Below are 19,467 nucleotides of genomic sequence, written 5' to 3'. Positions count from 1 at the left end.
AACCGAGTTGCCTTCGGGCAAAGTAGTTCTATCATCACGGATAGTACGAGGCGTACCAATCAAGATTGAGGACAAGGAACTAGAAGGAGACCTGATAGAGCTTGTGATCAAGGACTTTGAAGTAATACTAGGCATGGATTGGCTAGCACGACATGGTGCAACCATCGACTGCAAACGCAAGAAGGTGATGTTCGAGACTCCTGACGGCCAGAAACTATGCTTCATGGGACAAGCTTCAGGACTACGCACCCCGTTAGTATCATCTCTTAAAGCTCAACGAATGATGGAGAAAGGATGTCAAGCGTTCTTAGCCAGCATCAAGAATGTGGAGAAGGAGACATCACTTAAGGTTGGAGATGTTCGAGTAATACAAGAATTTCCAGAAGTATTTCCCGATGACTTGCGAGGATTGCCGCCTAATCAAGAAATAGACTTCACGATAGAATTAGTACCAGGCACCGAGCCTATCTCTAAGGCACCATACTGGATGGCACCTACGGAACTCAAGGAGTTAAAGACGCAGCTACAAGAACTCCTAGACTTGGGTTTTATTAGGCCAAGCCATTCACCATGGGGAGCTCCGGTACTATTCGTGAAGAAGAAGGACGGAAGTATGCGGATGTGCATAGACTATCGTGAGCTGAACAAAGTAACGATTAAGAACAAGTACCCGCTACCTCGGATCGAAGATTTGTTTGATCAACTCTGAGGCGCGACGATATTCTCAAAGATCGATTTACGATCCGGGTATCATCAGCTCAAGGTAAAGGGAGAAGATATTCCTAAGACAGCCTTTAGGACTCGTTATGGACAGTACGAGTTCTTGGTTATGTCTTTTGGTCTTACTAACGCACCAGCCGCGTTTATGGATTTAATGAATAGGGTCTTCAAAGACTACTTGGATAAATTCGTCGTGGTGTTTATCGACGACATTTTAATATACTCCAAGGATGAAGTAGAGCACGAGGAACATTTGAGGATGATTTTGACGCGATTGGAGGAGCATCAACTCTACGCAAAGTTCAAGAAATGCGAGTTTTGGCTTTCACAAGTGGCGTTCCTCGGGCACATTATATCGAAAGACGGAGTTGCAGTAGACCCATCAAAGGTAGAGGCCGTGAAGGATTGGCCCAGACCAAAGAACGCATCTGAAGTAAGAAGCTTCCTAGGGTTAGCAAGTTATTATAGGAAGTTTGTAGAGGGCCTTTCTAAGATAGCCACTCCGCTCACCAACCTGACCCGGAAGCAAAAAAAGTTTAACTGGAATGATAAGTGTGAGGAAAGCTTCCAGTTGCTTAAGGATAAGCTTTGCTCAACACCAGTACTCAGTGTACCGACACCCAACGATAAGTTCATTTTCTACTACGATGCATCGAAGCAAGGATTGGGTTGCGTACTAATGCAAAATGACAAGGTGATAGCCTATGCCTCATGACAGTTAAAGGAATACGAACAGCGCTATCCAACTCACGATATGGAGTTGGCAGCGGTGGTCTTTGCGTTAAAAATCTGGCACCATTATCTTTACGGAGAACGGTGCGAGATTTATACGGACCACAAAAGTTTAAAGTACTTCTTTACTCAGAAGGAGCTTAACATGAGGCAGCGCCGGTGGTTGGAGTTAGTAAAGGATTACGACTGCGAAATCCTATACCACCCGGGGAAGGCGAACGTAGTTGCCAATGCACTTAGTAGGAAAAGTTATGGGAATTTAGCAGCTTTAGCCGGAATAGAAAAGCCGCTACAGCAGGAGCTGATTAGTGCCGGAATAGAAGTAGTTATAGGCAAGCTGGCTAACTTGTCTATCCAATCGAATCTGCTAGAGGACATACGGATTGGTCAGAGACATGATGAATCACTAGCAGCACATATGGAAGCAGTCAGAGAAGGCAAGAATACTGATTTCTCAATATCTAGCCAAGGCTTATTGAGATATAAGGATCGGGTATGTGTGCCAAATGATCAAAGTATTAAGAAGACGATTCTGGAAGAAGCGTACAACACCCCGTACTCAGTTCATCCAGGGTCTACCAAGATGACTCATGACATCAAGGCAATCTATTGGTGGCCAGGGATGAAGAAGGACATAGCGGAGTATGTATCTAAGTGTCTGGTATGCCAGCAAGTGCAAGCAGAGCATCAGCGCCCTGCAGGTTTATTGCAACTGCTTAACATACCAGAATGAAAGTGGGACGATATAGCCATGGACTTCGTGACGGGTCTGCCAAAGACGAATAAGCAGCATGATTCTGCTTGGATAGTAATAGATAGACTGACCAAGTCGGCTCATTTCCTGCCTGTTAGAACTTCATACACAGCAGACCAATATGCAGACATCTACATTCAAGAGATAGTACGGTTGCATGGAATCCCAAAGACAATAGTGTCAAATAGAGGATCGATGTTTACATCGAGATTTTGGGGGAGTTTACAGCAGGCTATGGGTACTAAGTTAAGCCTTAGTACAGCTTTCCATCCTCAGACAGATGGGCAGTCTGAGCGTACGATTTAGATTTTAGAGGATATGCTACGCGCGTGTGTACTTGATTTCAGAGGATCCTGGAACAAGTACTTGCCGCTGATCGAGTTCTCGTACAACAACAGCTACCAGTCAACGATCGAGATGGCACCTTATGAGTTGCTTTATGGAAGAAGGTGTCGATCACCGTTGCACTGGGACGAGGTAGGAGAAAGGCAGCTTCTAGGGCCCGAAGCTGTTAAACAAGCTCAAGAAGTAGTTGCGCTTATTAGATAGCGTATGCTTGCTACTCAAAGTCGTCAGAAAAGCTATGCGGATACCAAGCGACGTGATGTGGAGTTCCAAGTTGGAGATCAAGTCTTCCTGAAGATATTTCCTATGAAAGGTGTCAAGCAGTTCGGGAAGAAAGGCAAGCTTAGTCCCCGATTCATAGGTCCTTTTGAGATATTGGACAAAGTGGGACCAGTTGCGTATAGACTAGCCCTTCCGCCAGCACTAGCCGATAGTCACAATGTGTTCCATATTTCGATGCTACGCAAATATGTGTCAGACCCATCTCACGTCCTCAAGTATGATGCAATAGCACTTCTGAAAGACTTAAGTTACGAGGAACGACCGGTAAGCATCCTAGATAGAGGGATGAAGCAGTTACGGTCCAAGAGCTTTCCTATAGTCAAAGTCCTATGGAGTAACAGTTCTGAACGAGAGGCAACGTGGGAGTTGGAAAAGGACATGCAAGGCCGGTATCCAGAATTATTTGGTAAGTAAATTTCGAGGACGAAATTCTTTTTAGTAGAGGAGAATTGTAGAGTCCAAGAACTTTACTTAGCTAAGATAGATAGTAGTATTATAATATTTATAGCATTATCTTTGTAACTGTGGATTTTTGGTTCAGACCGAGAATTATTTGGACACTCATAGTAGTACTTATAGATTTTCTAAGTTTAACCTATAGTTTAAGAATATTAATTTTAACCTAAGGTTTGATTAATATGACTGATATTAAGGATAATATTTATTATACTATAAGGTTTAGATAAGAACCAATAGGATTTTAAGCACATGTTATGAATGGGTGATTAAGGATTAAGTATTTCGAGGATTAAATTTAATAAGGGGTAAAGTTTGAATGCTATAAGGTCAGTCAGCAGCTTTGAATACGTTGAGGGCTTAGTCAAGGTTGTTTACTCCATTCAAACTTAGCTAAAAATGTGTAATTTTGTGTTTAAATAATCAGCGTGTGCCGATATATCGCAGCTATAGGGGGCGATATATCGTAGCACGTAGATACGGAAAACACGAGACGATGCACGACAGCCTCGGGCATACTGGCCCAGGCGATATATCGCCTACAGGGGGCGATATATCGCCTCCTTCAATATATTTTGAAACATTTTGAAATCGTTTTCCATTCAGCCCTTCAACCTCTTGATAAGTCTAGCACCTTTTTGAACGAGACTTCAGCCTCTGCTGAACGATAATTCAAATTATTTTCACCTAAAAAGCTATTATTTTTATTCAAGTAAAATTTAGATCCTTTCATTCCTAAACTCTATAAATAGGACCTAGTACCCAGCCATTATTCATCTTTTGCTCTAAGTTCAGAGGCTGCAAGTGCTAGGTGAGTGTGAGAGTGTAAACACCTGGGTTGGGGAATCATAAGCTTGATCATCATAAGCTTATCAAACACTTGGGGAAGTAAGGTTTTATAGTATTTCAGTTTGAGGTGTAGATTGATCTTACAAGTCTTCAAGGTAACCCAAAACTCTAGTTCATTTCTGTACTTGATCTTTTAAGTTCTCATAGCCTTCCACTCAGCCTCTAACCTTAATCTTTATTTTGGTTAGGAAATCTAAGTTCTTGAGCAAAAAGGTTTTGGTAAGTATTTTTCTCAAGGTTTAGTCCTTCCATTCCTTTCATTTCTTTTTCTTCAAGTCTACTCACCCTGTTATATATGGTTTTAGGAGTGTTCCAAAAGTCCCAACTCTGTCCTCATATCCCGGTAACTTTGGTAAGGAAAATAGGATAGAAATGCATATGTTATATGTTTTATATGTTATCTTATGTTTCTTATGTTATGATAAGTGTTATGATATGTTTGTAGGCTTGGCCACATGACCCATTTGACTAACAAGCCCCAAATAGATTATGGGCGTATGACCTACTTAGCTAGTAGGACCCCACTAATCTAATGGGCATATGACTTGTTTAGTCTATGGGACCCCAAGTAATAATGGCCATTATAGTATGTGTATGATATATGTTATGTTATGTTATGTTTTTATGTTTCTTATGAAATTTAGGTATATGAACTATGTGTTAGATTTTTCTTGTTGGGCATTAGGCTCATTCCTTTTTGTTTATATGTGCAGGAAAATAGCTATAGTGGCGGGAAAGATTCGTGGATGCTTGGGAGAATGTGTATCGGTGATGAATGGATTCAAGGAGTCGAGAGTTCGATTTCGAGGATGTAGTCTTTTATTTATGGTTTATGTGTAATTTTTCCGCACTTGTTATGTAATCCTTTTTATTTTAAATTATGTTATGTTTTGTTTTTAAAACAATGGGATCCCATATCCTGCCTTGAGTTATGTAAGTTGTAACATTGGTTTTTACAAGTTTTTAATAAAGTTATGGTATTTTTGCAAATGTAAGTTTTACTAAGGATTTGTATGTATAGTTTCGTTAATGGTCCAAAAGTCTAGATTAGTTGGGTCATTACACTTATAATATGTTTCTAAATCATAACATATTAAGGTTTTTTATTGTGATAAGAGTACTTATAAGTTTTTTTTTTAATTAAAAGATTTTCATTATTGTATTTTGATACAAAAAAATCAAAATTAATCGTAAAATGTAATTCTCAATATATTAATAAACCATAAGTATTACATTAAACAATAACTAATTCAAACTATGAATGTGTCTATTTCATGAGATCTTAGTTCTAACTTAAGTTTGAAAGCATAACATAATAAAGTTTCTTGAACATTTTTTACTTCAAAAATGAAAAACAAAAACATTACAAGATACACAAAAGTAAACCATGCATGAAACTTGCTCCATCCTTCAATTCATCATCCTTTGTGCATTTGTCTGGAAGACAAAATTCTCACATTCTATGATATCCCTTTGGGTCTGGTTGACAAGTCCTGGAAGTGATCTGAACCTAAAACAGCACATATGGACATTAGACACATATTATTTCCCTTAAAACCAAATAGATTATTACATAGATATGCATGAACTTCAGATGAGATGAACCTCATACCACTAGCTATTTTGCACAGCTTAATGATTATATGTGCTAAAGACAAAAAATAATGGAGATGCTTAAAAATTAACAAAGACCTATAAAAGATTTCATTAACCCACTTGGAATCCAAACTAACATGTATTTAGCCCAGGTTAGAGAAATTTTATAGTTATATTTCTCCAAATAGATCACACGGCCCTGTTACAGCATATACCTTACAAGATACAATTTTCTCTTCCTCTGTTTTTCTTCATTTATTTAAATTATATGCACACACACACATACACACAAAAATATGAGACCCAAGAGCAGTTATTCTGTAAGGAACACTTTCTTAATCTCCATACCAGCTTCTACTTTCTGAGTTTCATGAGAGTTTCCACATATTTCCAAAAGCAGTTTTATGAGAATAACATGGGGCAGGGGAATAAAAACTACTGCTCAAACGAAAAGTTTCCACATATTGCAGTAAAAAGAATCATCTAGTTGTTTTTTATGCCCTGTTTTCTTAATTTGTTTTCTATTTCTATTGTTGCTCTTTGCAACTACTTAGAAAATAATTCCCTTATATTGCTCTCTAAACAACTTCAGAATAAATGAAAAGCTAGAAGGAATCAAATAACTCAAGAAAATAAAAGGCCAAACAAGAAACTAGAATACACTCAAGCCATATATTATAACAACTCAATGACTAAGAAACAAAATAAAATAACTCAAAAAATATACCAATTCAGAGAAATAAACAAGAGATAACCACTATAAATTCCAGCTATCTGAGTTAGCAAATAGACATATATACACATACATCAAATTAAACTACAACAATCATAAAAAGCACAACCTTTTATTTACTCTCTTGCTAACTAAACTATGAAAAAGAAACAACAAGGTTTGTACATGAAACAAAGAAAGTTCAAAGAAAAGTCCAGAAAAAAGAGTTAACAGTATGAATGCAGTCCCAATGGAGTGACTAATAAACCTCTTTTAATATGTGGACGGAAAGAGAGGCATACTTGGTTTCAAATATGTATCCAAGGAAAAAGAGTCCATTCCAGAGTTGTCTGATTATTTTGTAGGAAACCCTGTATTAACACAAGTAATTAAGTCAAAAATTTCAACACTCAATAGCTTTGCAAGTTGCAATGGCCACAATTAGCAAAAAATCACTAATTTCCATATATCTCAAGTTCACATGTTGTGCCTACTTCAAAACTAACAATTGTATTAATGTTAATCAATGCAACTATTTTAATAGTAAATTTTAATATATTAATACGCTAACAACAAAAATCGGCCTTTAATACATTTTCATTTATAAGGGTTGTCGCTCTTTAACTTTCATCCCGCTTGTTTATGCTAAAATTGGTAGGAGAAGGGAGAAAAAGTATATTTTGTTAAAAAAAATAGTTTCATAGCTTAAGTTGCTGTTTATTTTCAAATAAAGGGAAACTAAAAACAAAAAATAATAATTGGTAAAAAAATATAGTGGAATGGTTATATTTATAGCCTCTAGAGACAAAGTACTGACCTGAGTTTCTCCACTGGAAGACTGCCCAAAATCAATTTTGCATACAGAATAGTAATCGACCTCCTCATCTGAGAGCATCTCATATATGCATGTTCTACAAACTGGTTTTAAAGTCATGATTGCATAAGTTAGACTCTAGTTTGCAAGTCGAGTCAAAACACTATTTAAGCAAACAACAACCTCTAAACTTTTGGTTTCTCCAAATAAAAGTCCAGAGAAAACTTTACATTGCTTCGTAACTCCCTTGCACTTTCACTCTATAAACATTTTAATGATTATTGGAGAATATAGAATACTAAAGAGTAAACACACACACACACACACACACACACACACACACACACACACACACATATTTTCCCTTCCGCTAAAGCCTACACTCAGACAAATTGCTATATAAGTCCATACGAGAAATCAAACCCTAGATTTCATGGCAACAACCCATAGGCCTGACCTCTAAACTTAAGAAATATAAGCCATTAATCCTACCCAGGATTATGCCTCCCCCAGAGTAGTGATACGTTTTTGGGCATTAACATCAACACAGCCAGCTATCTTTCCAACTTTGGCATTAAGATTGCCTTTCACTTGCTTTTTTCTCCTGCAACAGTGTGTTAATAATTAGAGCAAAACCCAAACAAGCAATTTGATTTTAGAAATAAGAAGCAACAAACACACATGACTTCTGACATATTGGCAAGATTGTTATAATCCTAGAACCTACATCAGGAGGCACATTATTGATAAACAACCCGTATAAGCCCATGCCAAAGATCAACATGACAGTCCCAACAAGATAAACATCTGTGTCATTGGATTACATTATTAGCAAAAGAAGCTCGTAATGAGAAAAAGATAAGACCAGAAAACAAGGGAATGAGACAGTTTTCTGTTCAAATATCAGTCCTCAAATAAACCATTTGGATCAATAGAGTGGCACAATTACATTGTTTTTTAGCTCTGTAATAATCAGTTGTAACAAGTCTTGGGAGTTGTAATAGTGAGAAAGAGTGAAAGAAGATAAGCCAGGGCTGAGAGGGTGTTTTCTCGAAAGGGCTTCCAAAGGATACTCTTCTCAGTGTGTTTCTCAAGCTTGTATTGAATGAAGTTGTAACTGTGTAATTGATAGTGGAGAAGGAAACAAACATCTTTGCATTTTTTTCTCTGTTATTTCTTTTCTTGTTCATTTTCTTGTGTGTGTGTGTTTTAGTACATAATTGCATACACATTGAGAGAAGGAAAGAACTGTTGAAAAGTTACCAATTGCTTCAACTAGCCGCAGAACCATTTGTCCAGCGTGAATCCCTTTAACACAGCTACTTCAGTAAACTTTATATGTATCAACAATATAAATGCAACCCTACAAAGATTGAATTTAGTATGAGTATTCATGTACTATATATAGTACCAAATACACTTATGTTCATCATTATAAGTTATACTTAAATATAACTAAAATGAATTGAATAATGGCTATGGTATTTCAATAATTTTGTAGAGAAGAGAAATTACATTGAGAAAGCACAAGAGGGAACCAGCCAATGAACCTGCAACTACGAAAAGTGCCAAAAATCAGAAGTCGAAAATCACTTGCCCAACAGCAAAAGAGTCAGAAATTCTTTTAATTTTCAACATGGTTCATAACCCATTTGAGTATACTATTTTCTAGTTTTATTTCCAAAGATTAAAGCTTTAATTATCATGACAATCGAATAAAATTTAAACAATTTCATAATTTCCAAACCCAAATCTCATAATTTCATTTAGTTTCTTCCACATGTAGTAGTGACCCTTCACTACAAAACCCCCAAAAGAACTTAACTTTATACAGTAATTTCCAAACCCTTCACTGCAGTTAAGCTGTCAGGACCACATTACAATATGCAAACAAAAACAAATTATAAACACATAAAAGGCAGCAGCAATTATGTTATTAAAATAATAAGTTACCATCAATTAGAAGATGCATGAACAAGACAAACAAAATTCAAGAAACATATCATGTATAGCTAGATGCATATTACCATATAACATGCACCCAAATGCATATTACCATATATAATACTTGGCTTTTATTGATTTTGTTTTTCTCAGTAAAAGGAAAAGAAAATTGTGACTACACTTTGTTCGTGGAAATTGTTACGTACATGGAAATTGAATAGATTACTGCATAAAAATAATATATTACACTCAAAAAGCAACAAAACCAGAGATAAGAGAAAACTTCACTTCTTAATTAGCTAGCATATATGGAGTTAACAGTGTTCATAGAACAGCAAACAAGTGGCCACAGTACTCCAAATTTCAAAGATATGGTTCCAATTCTATGCGAGGCAAAGAATTCAAGATGAAAAAATAAATATAAAAAGTAACAATGAATTTATAATAGCTAATACAATGCCACTGAAATATAACCATATGGAAAACAACTAAATTACTAGAATAATGCTATTGAAAATAACCATGAGGTGTAAACAAACTATTATGTGATGGATTGCAGCTTCTAAAATTCATAGAAATCTTACAAATACTAAGGAAAAATTTAGCAATGAAATTAAGGGTTTAAGTTATTTCTCATACTAGTTCATCTTAAGGGTACTAGTAGTGTCATATATATACGTATATATATTATATATACAGAGAGAAAGAGAGAGATTTACTTACAGTCAAAGGTCAAAGCTCCCCCAAAACAGCAAATAACTGCAGTGAAGCTTTGGGACAATCTTACAGTGAGGACACAGAAAGGTGAAGACACTCGTACTGTTGAGATTAGCTTACTCTAATTTTTTTAACATATTTTTACTTAGAGGTGGATTTAGTTTTAAGATGAAGTTCTTGTAATTTTTAAAACTTAAAGGTGAGTTACATAATCATCATTTCTAATGATTCATTTATTTTAAGAAACTAGATTAAATATGCATCGTCTGCTATTACTTACCTCAAGCAAAGCACGAATGGCGAGCTTGACGGTTTCTTGCCCAGCTGTCTCCTTGTAGTTTTTCTCAAGAAACTCACGTAATGAGTTAGAGTTTCTTCCAGTGGCATTTGCTTTCCAGGCTAAAAATGTCCCAAAAGGATCTGTCTAATATAGTGTTGGTGCACCTGTGTATGGGTCAAAGCCAATAATCAAAGTTGAAAGCCCAAACGGTCTAACACCACCACTTTGTGTATACTTCTATTGAAGACCAGCAATGTAGCGAGTAATATACTCAACAGTTACTGGATCCTCAACCATAAGTTGGTGGCTTTGACATTCAATTCTCACCTTGTTTATCAAGGCACGAGCATTAGCTTTGAGCCCAGCACAGGCCAATGCAATGTGATCATCCAAATTCACAATCTTCCTCACCATTCTACACAAAAACAACCAATAAGAGAAGATAATCTTCTTTTCAACAACATAAAATGATTCCAACACATGAGCATTGCCAACTCCCAGCTCTTATTTAACATAGACTCTAACTAGTTCAATCTCCATTTCTTATAAAACTACACAATCTAAAATAATCCAAATTTGAAGGCTCATGCCTCATGGGGTAAGGGATATAGCTAAATCTCTCTCTATTTCCTCTATCCCCAAAAACTAAACATAAATTCATACACCTGTTAGGCTTAATTGAGTATCAAAGTTCAGTAAGATTATGCAAAAAAAAGCCAATTCCAAGATCAAATCAAACCCAATGAATTTCAATTTCCAGCAAAAGTACATTTAAAAAAAACACTACATTTCCTTTCTTTCTTACTCCAAATAAAACCCATAAAATCATAATTTCACAAAAACTAGATCAACCCAAACCCCCATAAAATGCAAACCGTTTTGGCCTCATCAGACTTTACAAACATCTAAACATAAAACCCTAGTTCAAGTTCAAAATCTCACTCCACTCAAATAAAAAAAAAACGAGAAAATACCAAAATAAAACTCAGTTTGTATTTAGTTAAGTGTGCTCTGTAGAAGTGTTTTTTGAACAAACATAAATAAAACCCAACAATGAGAGAAGATAATGAATATGGAAATGTCTTGCTATATAAAAATGAGAGATATATATATTTTATATCCATAGATTTATAACAACCCACTCCTTCAAAGGTTAAAGAGTGGAATTTTTATACGTTTGACGAGATTTTACAATTACTTGCATGATAGTTTGTTCACATCAGAGACCAAGTCTTGCTCACATTTGAAGATTGAGTGAACTTGAGCAAAAGCTTTCTTTTGATTTACATAATGGAAAAACTATACCAAATGCCCTTTTGTGCTATCACCTAGTCCATGAAGCTTTAATCTCTAACTAAACATATTATAAAAATAATAATAATAAATAAAAGTAAAATCCAACTTTAAGATCAAACTTGCCCAATAAGAATTTTCTCTAGTAATAATGGTGCCTATATCTCCAACTTAAACACAAAGTTCTCTGATATGACATGAACATTAACATAATCAGAAGAAAGGGCAATTAAGTATTAACAAGTAAAACATTTTATTAAAAAGAAAGCGAAAAAATAAATTCATATAAGATATCATCTTCTTTTCAATAAATAATAAGCAAAACATGCTGGTACTGGAAAACAAATTCAGACTTTAGACACTAAGAAATTTGTATCTGAGAAATACCAAATTAAACAGCATTTATGTCCAGTACAGAACTCAGTTAATTGGCATCATCTGGTTTGGGACAAACTGACTATAACGAGACATAGATTTCTAGTTTGATAGATTTCTGGTTTGGTATGTCAACAATTTTTTTTAACAAATAAATTAATAATGTTAACATGGGTGTGCATACAAAAATAAACATAATCAGATGACAATATATCTTCTTATACAGATTTTCTAGCCACTTTACATTGAGAACGAATTCAAGGGAGTGTAAGCATAATGAAATACCCATGAGCAACCTCAATATTCAAATCCCAAACCCCAAATCATATCTGACTTTCACATAGACACGGAAACAACTTGAATCTACAAACCCCAAATCGTATCTGATTTTGGGATGTAGAATTTGAATTAGACTACTAAAGTACTGTAACACCCTGTAAATAATTAAAAAATAATGTACAAACTTGCAAAACAACCAATTTCCCCAAGAATTTTCTTGAGAAACAAAAGGAAATAGAGAGATGGAAGATTGAGACCTGATGGAAGATAGACTAGTCGAGCCATGTCGTAGACCCACCGCCGCAAGCACCGTCGCACCCACGAGCGAGCCATGCCATAGACCCATGAGTCGAGCCTCCCTGTCATACGACCCAAGTCGCGGCCCCCATCACCTTGTTACAGACCTGCAACAAACAGAGAGAAGGAAAGAAGGATTGAACGAGAGAGTAGCTAAGAGAGAAAGATAGAACGAGAGAGAGTTACTGAGTGTGAGAGAGGAGGCGTAAAGGGTTATTAGGATTCAACCTTAGAGATTAGGGTAAGGGATGAGTTGGAGATTAGGAAGCTCCACTCTGGAGCGTGACTTCGTGAGGCGGAGAAAGAGCTCCACTCTGGAGCGTGTCTTCGTGAGGCAGAGATGAGTTGAGAAGACTTCGTGAGGCGGAGAGACGAGACGAGAGTGAGAGATGGAGACTTCGTGAGGCTGAGAGACGGAGACTTCGTGAGGCGGAGAGACGAGACGAGAGTGAGAGATGGAGGCTGAGAGAAATTTTTCGGGTAACTTAGATTTAGGGATTAAAATTTGGGACTCAAAAAAAATTTTCATTTGGCGCCTGAGGTTTATTCATATGGCGCCAAAATAATCCATGTGTTTTTAATCACCCACCATTCATAGCACTTCTAAATATATGCTATTTTTTAATATAATGCATACTAAAAATTGTTGTAGTGTGTTACAATAAGATCACTATTTAATCTTGTGGGGGAATGTTATATTATTTTATAATATAATGTAAAATTATATTATATTATAATATAATGTTTTAGATTAAATAAATGTGACAAAGTGTGTCACATATTGTAACATATAATAGAGAGTTACAATATTTAGATATATGAGATATATCCAAATAATGTAACATATTTGGTGTTACAAATTTGTAACCTCCAAATATTACCCTTTATTGTGTAAATTGTTGTTACACAATATTGAGATGAATTTCATAAAAGCCATATGTGATATGGCTGTTAGAGATATGATTTTGGGAGTTACAAAATCATTTAGGAGGGTTTGGAACCGTTTGGAAAAACAGCACAATTTTTGTGCTGAATTTGGTCAGTGGCCGCGACGACCAACATTCAGTGGCCGCGACCACTAATGTCTCTGGCCGCGGCCACAAGCCAAAAACTGACCAAATTTTCAGTTTTTTCAATATTTGTTGAACACCTCAAAAAACCCAAATAACTCCCAAATCTCTTTTTTAATTCCATATTAATTCAATTAAACATTGGTAACAGCCATGGGGGTTGGTGGAATTTGAAATTCAAAGGGTGTCTCTAAACTCTATAAATAGGAGCCTATAGCTCACTTGTAAGACATAACTTTTCTATCGACTAGAGCACTTGGCTAGAAACACCTTGAGGCTTGATAATTCCATAAATCTTTTCCAATATCTGAGAGAGATCCCTTAGTGCTTGAGTTAGGGGGAAATAAGCTTTTGGACAAAGGTTTTAAACCTTGTTCAAGTTAGTGATCCCCAATCCTCTTCACTTAGGTTGTGTAAGTGAGAGTTTGATTGTGTTTCTGTTCTTCTTTTTATTCTATTGATTTTCTTCTTATTCTCTTGTTCTATTTACTTGTATATTTTGTTTAAGAGTTGTAATCTTTTCATTTGGTCTAAACACTTTATTTTACTTGTAATCTTTTGCTTAGAGTTGTATTCTCACTATTCTCTTCTTCATCATCATCTTCTTCCTTTCTTAGTTTATTTGTATTTTCAGTTATAGAGTTGTAACCATATTTAATCAATATATATTTACTTGTAATATTATTGCATAGAGTTGTAATATTATAATCATTTCCATTGAGGCAAAACAATATTTTCCTAACATTCAGTAAGAAGTATTACAGTCCAGCAGTGCTAGCAACTAAGGTTGATGAATTTATAACTCTGGTTCAAGGGAGCCTTTTCGTCACCGACTATGCACAGAAGTTCGATCGATTGGCCAAGATTGCCCCTGAAGTGGTACCGACTGATGCATTGCGAGTCCAGAGGTTTGTAAGGGGACTCAAACCGATGATCACGAGGGATGTTAGGATGACCAACGCTGAGGTGGTCAGTTATGCATAGGTACTGGATAGAGCCCTTGAAGCTGAATATTTGGAAGAACGAATATGGAAGGATAATGCCGCTAGAAGAGAGAACCACCGCAACAAGAACTTCTATGAGAGCAACAAGAGAAATGCTATCGAAGGGCAGAATAGTGGGGTTGATAAAAGACCTAGACCTCCAGTCACGAACAGAAACAACCACAACTCTCATAACCATAGCAACCGCAATAACCGCTTCAATGACCGGAACCGTGGGAACCAACAGGGCAACCGAGTCGAGTATCCCACCTGCCCTAAATGCACAAGGAAACACCTAGGAGAGTGCCAGGCCGTTTCCAACAACTGCTTCAAGTGCGGCCAGACAGGACACTTGCGGAAGAATTGCCCATAATTGAAGGTGGGACAGAATAATAATAACAATCTGGTGCTAGCAAGAGTCTACGCCTTAACTCAGAATGAAGTGCCCAATAGAAACACCATGGTTACAGGTCAGCTCCTTATATCTGGTACAATGTGTAGAGTCTTAATTGATTCTGGAGCAACTCATTCCTATGTTTCCATGAATGTGATTGATAGACTGAATATGCCTTATAAGATGTTTGAACATAACTTTAGTACATTGTTGCCATCGGGAGATATGATGTTGTCAAACAAGTGGTTACCGTCAACACCTGTAACGGTAGAGGGTAAAGAGTGCCCAGCAGATCTCATAGAACTGAGTATACTGGATTATGATGTCATACTCGGCATGGATTGGTTATCCAAACATGGGGCTTCGATAGACTGCCGAAAGAAGACCGTTGAATTCAGGCCAAAAGAAGGAAAGGTTTTTTACTTTAGAGGTGAAGTAGCAGGCCTTCGAACACCCATAATATCTGCACTGGAAGCACGGAATATGATGCAACATGGATGTTCGGCATTCCTTGCTAGTGTAGTGGATAAGTCCAAGGAGTCAGAACTAAAGCCAGAAAATGTTCATATTGTTTGTGAGTTCCCGGAGGTGTTTCCCGAGGAATTACCAGGACTACCCCCGGACAGAGAGATTGAGTTTGTAATCGAGCTTGCACCTAAAACTGCACCGATATCTAAAGCACCCTATCCAATGGCGCCGGTAGAGTTAAAGGAACTTAAGAACCAATTGCAGGAGTTGTTGGACAAAGGGTTCATAAGACCTAGCCATTCGCCATGGGGAGCACCAGTCCTATTTGTGAAGGAGAAGGACGGGAGTATGAGAATGTGCATTGATTATCGAGAGCTCAATAAGGTCACCATTAAGAATAAGTATTCTTTGCCTAGGATAGACGACATTTTTGAACAGCTAAAAGGGGCTTCAGTGTTCTCGAAGATTGATCTGCGATCTGGGTACCATTAGTTGAAAGTGAAAGAGGGAGACATTCCAAAAACGGCTTTCAGAACTCGCTATGGGCACTACGAATTCTTAGTGATGTCCTTTGGACTCACCAACGCCCCAGCAACCTTTATGGATATGATGAATAGGGTATTTAAGGATTTCTTGGACAAGTTCGTAGTAGTGTTCATTGATGATATCCTCATTTACTCAAAGACCAAGGAGGAGCACGAAGAGCATTTGAGATTGACTCTGAACAGATTAAGGGAACATCGGTTGTACGCCAAGTTCTCTAAATGCGAGTTTTGGCTGGAACAGGTAACCTTCTTAGGGCACATAGTCTCTAAGGATGGGATTGTAGTAGACCCATCAAAGATTGAGGCCATTAGAGACTGGCCCCAGCCAAAGAATGCCTCAGAAGTTCAGAGTTTCTTAGGGTTGGCAGGTTATTATAGGAAGTTTGTCGAGGGTTTCTCGAAGATCGCTACCCCGTTTACAAACTTAACCCAGAAACATCAGAAGTTCGCATGGACAGAAAAATGTGAAAAGAGTTTTCAGACCATGAAGGATAAGTTGATTTCTGCGCCTATCCTTTGTGTTCCCACTGAGGGCGGAAAATTTGTGATGTACAGTGATGCATCAAAGAATGGCTTGGGATGCGTGTTGATGCAAGAAGGGAAGGTGGTAGCTTATGCTTCCAGACAACTCAAGGATTATGAGCAGCGGTATCCCACTCATGACCTTGAATTGGCAGCTGTAGTGTTCACACTCAAGATATGGAGACATCACCTATACGGAGATAAGTGTGAGATATACACTGACCACAAAAGTCTGAAATACTTTTTCACACAAAAGGAATTGAACATGAGGCAGCGAAGGTGGTTGGAATTAATAAAGGATTGCGATTGTGAGATTCTATACCACCCAAGCAAGGAAAACGTAGTTGCAGATGCTTTGAGCAGGCGGGGACATGGGAGTGTCTCAACACTAAGTACAATAGAGATGCCTCTTCAAAAAGAGATCATAAATTCTAGGATTGAAATTGTGACAAGAAGTTTGGCAAACCTCACACTGCAATCCTCTCTACTAGAACAAATCTGAGAAGGACATAAATTGGATGAAGCCTTGGTGAAACAAGAGGCTTTGGTACAAGAAGGTGGCAGCAACGATTTCACAATGTCTAAGGGTGGATTACTAAGATACAAGGATAGGATTTGTGTGCCTAACAATGCTGAAATTAAGGAAAGTATTATGAAAGAAGCGCATAAAACACCTTATTCTTTACACCCAGGATCCATAAAAATGTACCAAGACCTTAAGGCATTGTATTGGTGGCATGGAATGAAGAGGGAGATTGCTGCGTTTGTTGCTAGATGTTTGACGTGCCAGCAAGTCAAAGCGGAACACCAGAGGCCAGCAAGGTTGCTTCAACCGCTCTACATTCCTGAATGGAAATGGGAGGATATCACAATGGATTTTGTGGTAGGGTTGCCTAGAACCACCAAGCAGCACGACTCAGTGTGGGTGATAGTAGATAGACTCACTAAGTCTGCCCATTTTCTGCCAGTTAAGACCACATACTCAGCGGATCAATATGCTGACTTGTATGTTAGTGAGATAGTGAGACTTCATGGGGTGCCAAAGTCGATAATTTTTTATCGAGGGTCAGTTTTCACATCGAACTTTTGGAAAGGGCTACAGAGGGCTGTGGGATCAAGACTAAAGTTTAGCACCGCTTTTCATCCTCAGACCGATGGCCAGTTTGAGAGGACTATAGAGATATTAGAAGACATGTTGAGGTGCTGTGCCTTGGACTTTTCGGAGTCTTGGAACCGATATCTACCCCTAATGGAGTTCTCATACAATAACAGTTACCAATCTACCATAGGGATGGCTCCCTATGAGATGCTTTATGGGCGTAAGTGTAGATCTCCCTTGCACTGAGATGAAGTTGGGGAGAAGTAGATTTTAGGTCCTGAAGCAGTTAGGGAAGCCAGTGAGACGATAGAGAAGATTCGCCGAAGGATGCTTACTGCTCAAAGTAGGCAAAAGAGCTACTATGACGTCAAGAGAAGGGACATCGAATTTTCAATGGGCGAGTTTGTTTTCCTAAAAGTCTCGCCGATGAAAGGTGTGATGCGTTTTGGAAAGAAAAGGAATTTAAGCCCTAGATATATTGGTCCATTTGAGATATTGGACAGAGTAGGGCAGGTTACGTACCATTTGGCACTGGCCCCAGAATTAGCTGAAACGCATAACGTCTTTCACATCTCGATGTTGCGTAAGTATGTGTCAGACCCCACTCATGTGTTGAGTTACGAGCAGTTACAGCTGAAGCAGGACCTGAGATCCAAAAGGATTCCACTAGTTAAGGTCCTGTGGAAGAATAGTACGGAACGAGAAGCAACATGGGAGTTGGAGGAAGACATGAAAGCAAGACACCCTGAGTTATTTGGTAAGAAAGAATTTCGGGACGAAATTCCTTTTTAAGGAGGGTATAATGTAGTGCACCAATTTTTTTTTTAGATTATTTAAATTTTGTGTTTTATTTTATTTAAATGTTAAGTGTGATGAATTGTTTTAATTAAATGTTGTTTATTTTATTTATTTGTTGTTTGCTTTATCTGATTTGTTTGATTTAATTGATAGAATTGTTTGGTATAATCTTTTGAATTTAAATTGTTAATTGTTTGTTTGGTTAATTATTTTAATAAGTGAATAATTGTGTAACATGTTTATTTTACTATTAGTGTTACATTTTATATAAGTGTGACAATTGATGTGATTATGTGAGATTTGGTTGAATGCACTAAGGTGCATGGTAGATAGTGATGCACCCTAGTGTTTTAGTGTGTGCAAGTATATGGTAATAGGGTGCACATGTGTGGATTTTCTACACATTTTATAATTGCCATTTATTTGATATTTTTCGGTAGTTTTATTTTAATTGATAGGAAAATAAGTAAATAAAATTCAAAAGGGGCAAGTAAGTGGACGTGTGGTGTAGTGGGAAATGGAGTGATATTTTTTCCATTATTTTTCTAAGGTAAATAAAGTTAAATTGGAAGAAGATAGCTATTATGGGTAAGAGAATTTGACCATTTTAATTCAAATAAATCAATCTTTCTTATAAAGGATTTTAGGCTTTATTGGATGAGTTAATTAGGGAAATTGCCATCTTTTTAGTAATGGCTTAATGGGGAAAATGGGGATTAAAAAGGGGATATGGAGAAGATAGGCCATTTGGTCATGAGCTAGAGAGAAGATATATATATATAGAGAGAGAGAGGCGTGCTAGAGAGAAGGAAGGGCTTCCATATTTTCTAGAGAGAAGAAGAAGAAGAAGAAAAAGGGTTCAAGCTAGGGTAAGGTTTTTGGTTGTTTTCCTTATGATTAGTCTAGTATTTTGTTTCGGTTGTCTCTAACCTTGTTCATCTTCTTCTCCATCTTGTTATTCAAAATATACAACCCCTGGGGTTTGAGCAAGGAGATTATTGGACTTTTGATTGGATTGGGTTCTTGATTTTCTATCAAGAAGAGGTATTGCAATCCCTCCCTAAATTTTGTGATTATTGGTTTTGATGAATAAATTATTAGAGGGATTATGGTTAAAGGGGATTTATGTTTTGGGTAGGAAAA

The sequence above is a fragment of the Humulus lupulus genome, chromosome 3, assembly GCF_963169125.1.
Source record: "Humulus lupulus chromosome 3, drHumLupu1.1, whole genome shotgun sequence".
In the NCBI taxonomy this organism is placed as follows: Eukaryota; Viridiplantae; Streptophyta; class Magnoliopsida; order Rosales; family Cannabaceae; genus Humulus; species Humulus lupulus.
The sequence above is the reverse complement of the archived record's forward strand: the minus strand, read 5'-3'. Positions refer to the sequence as shown.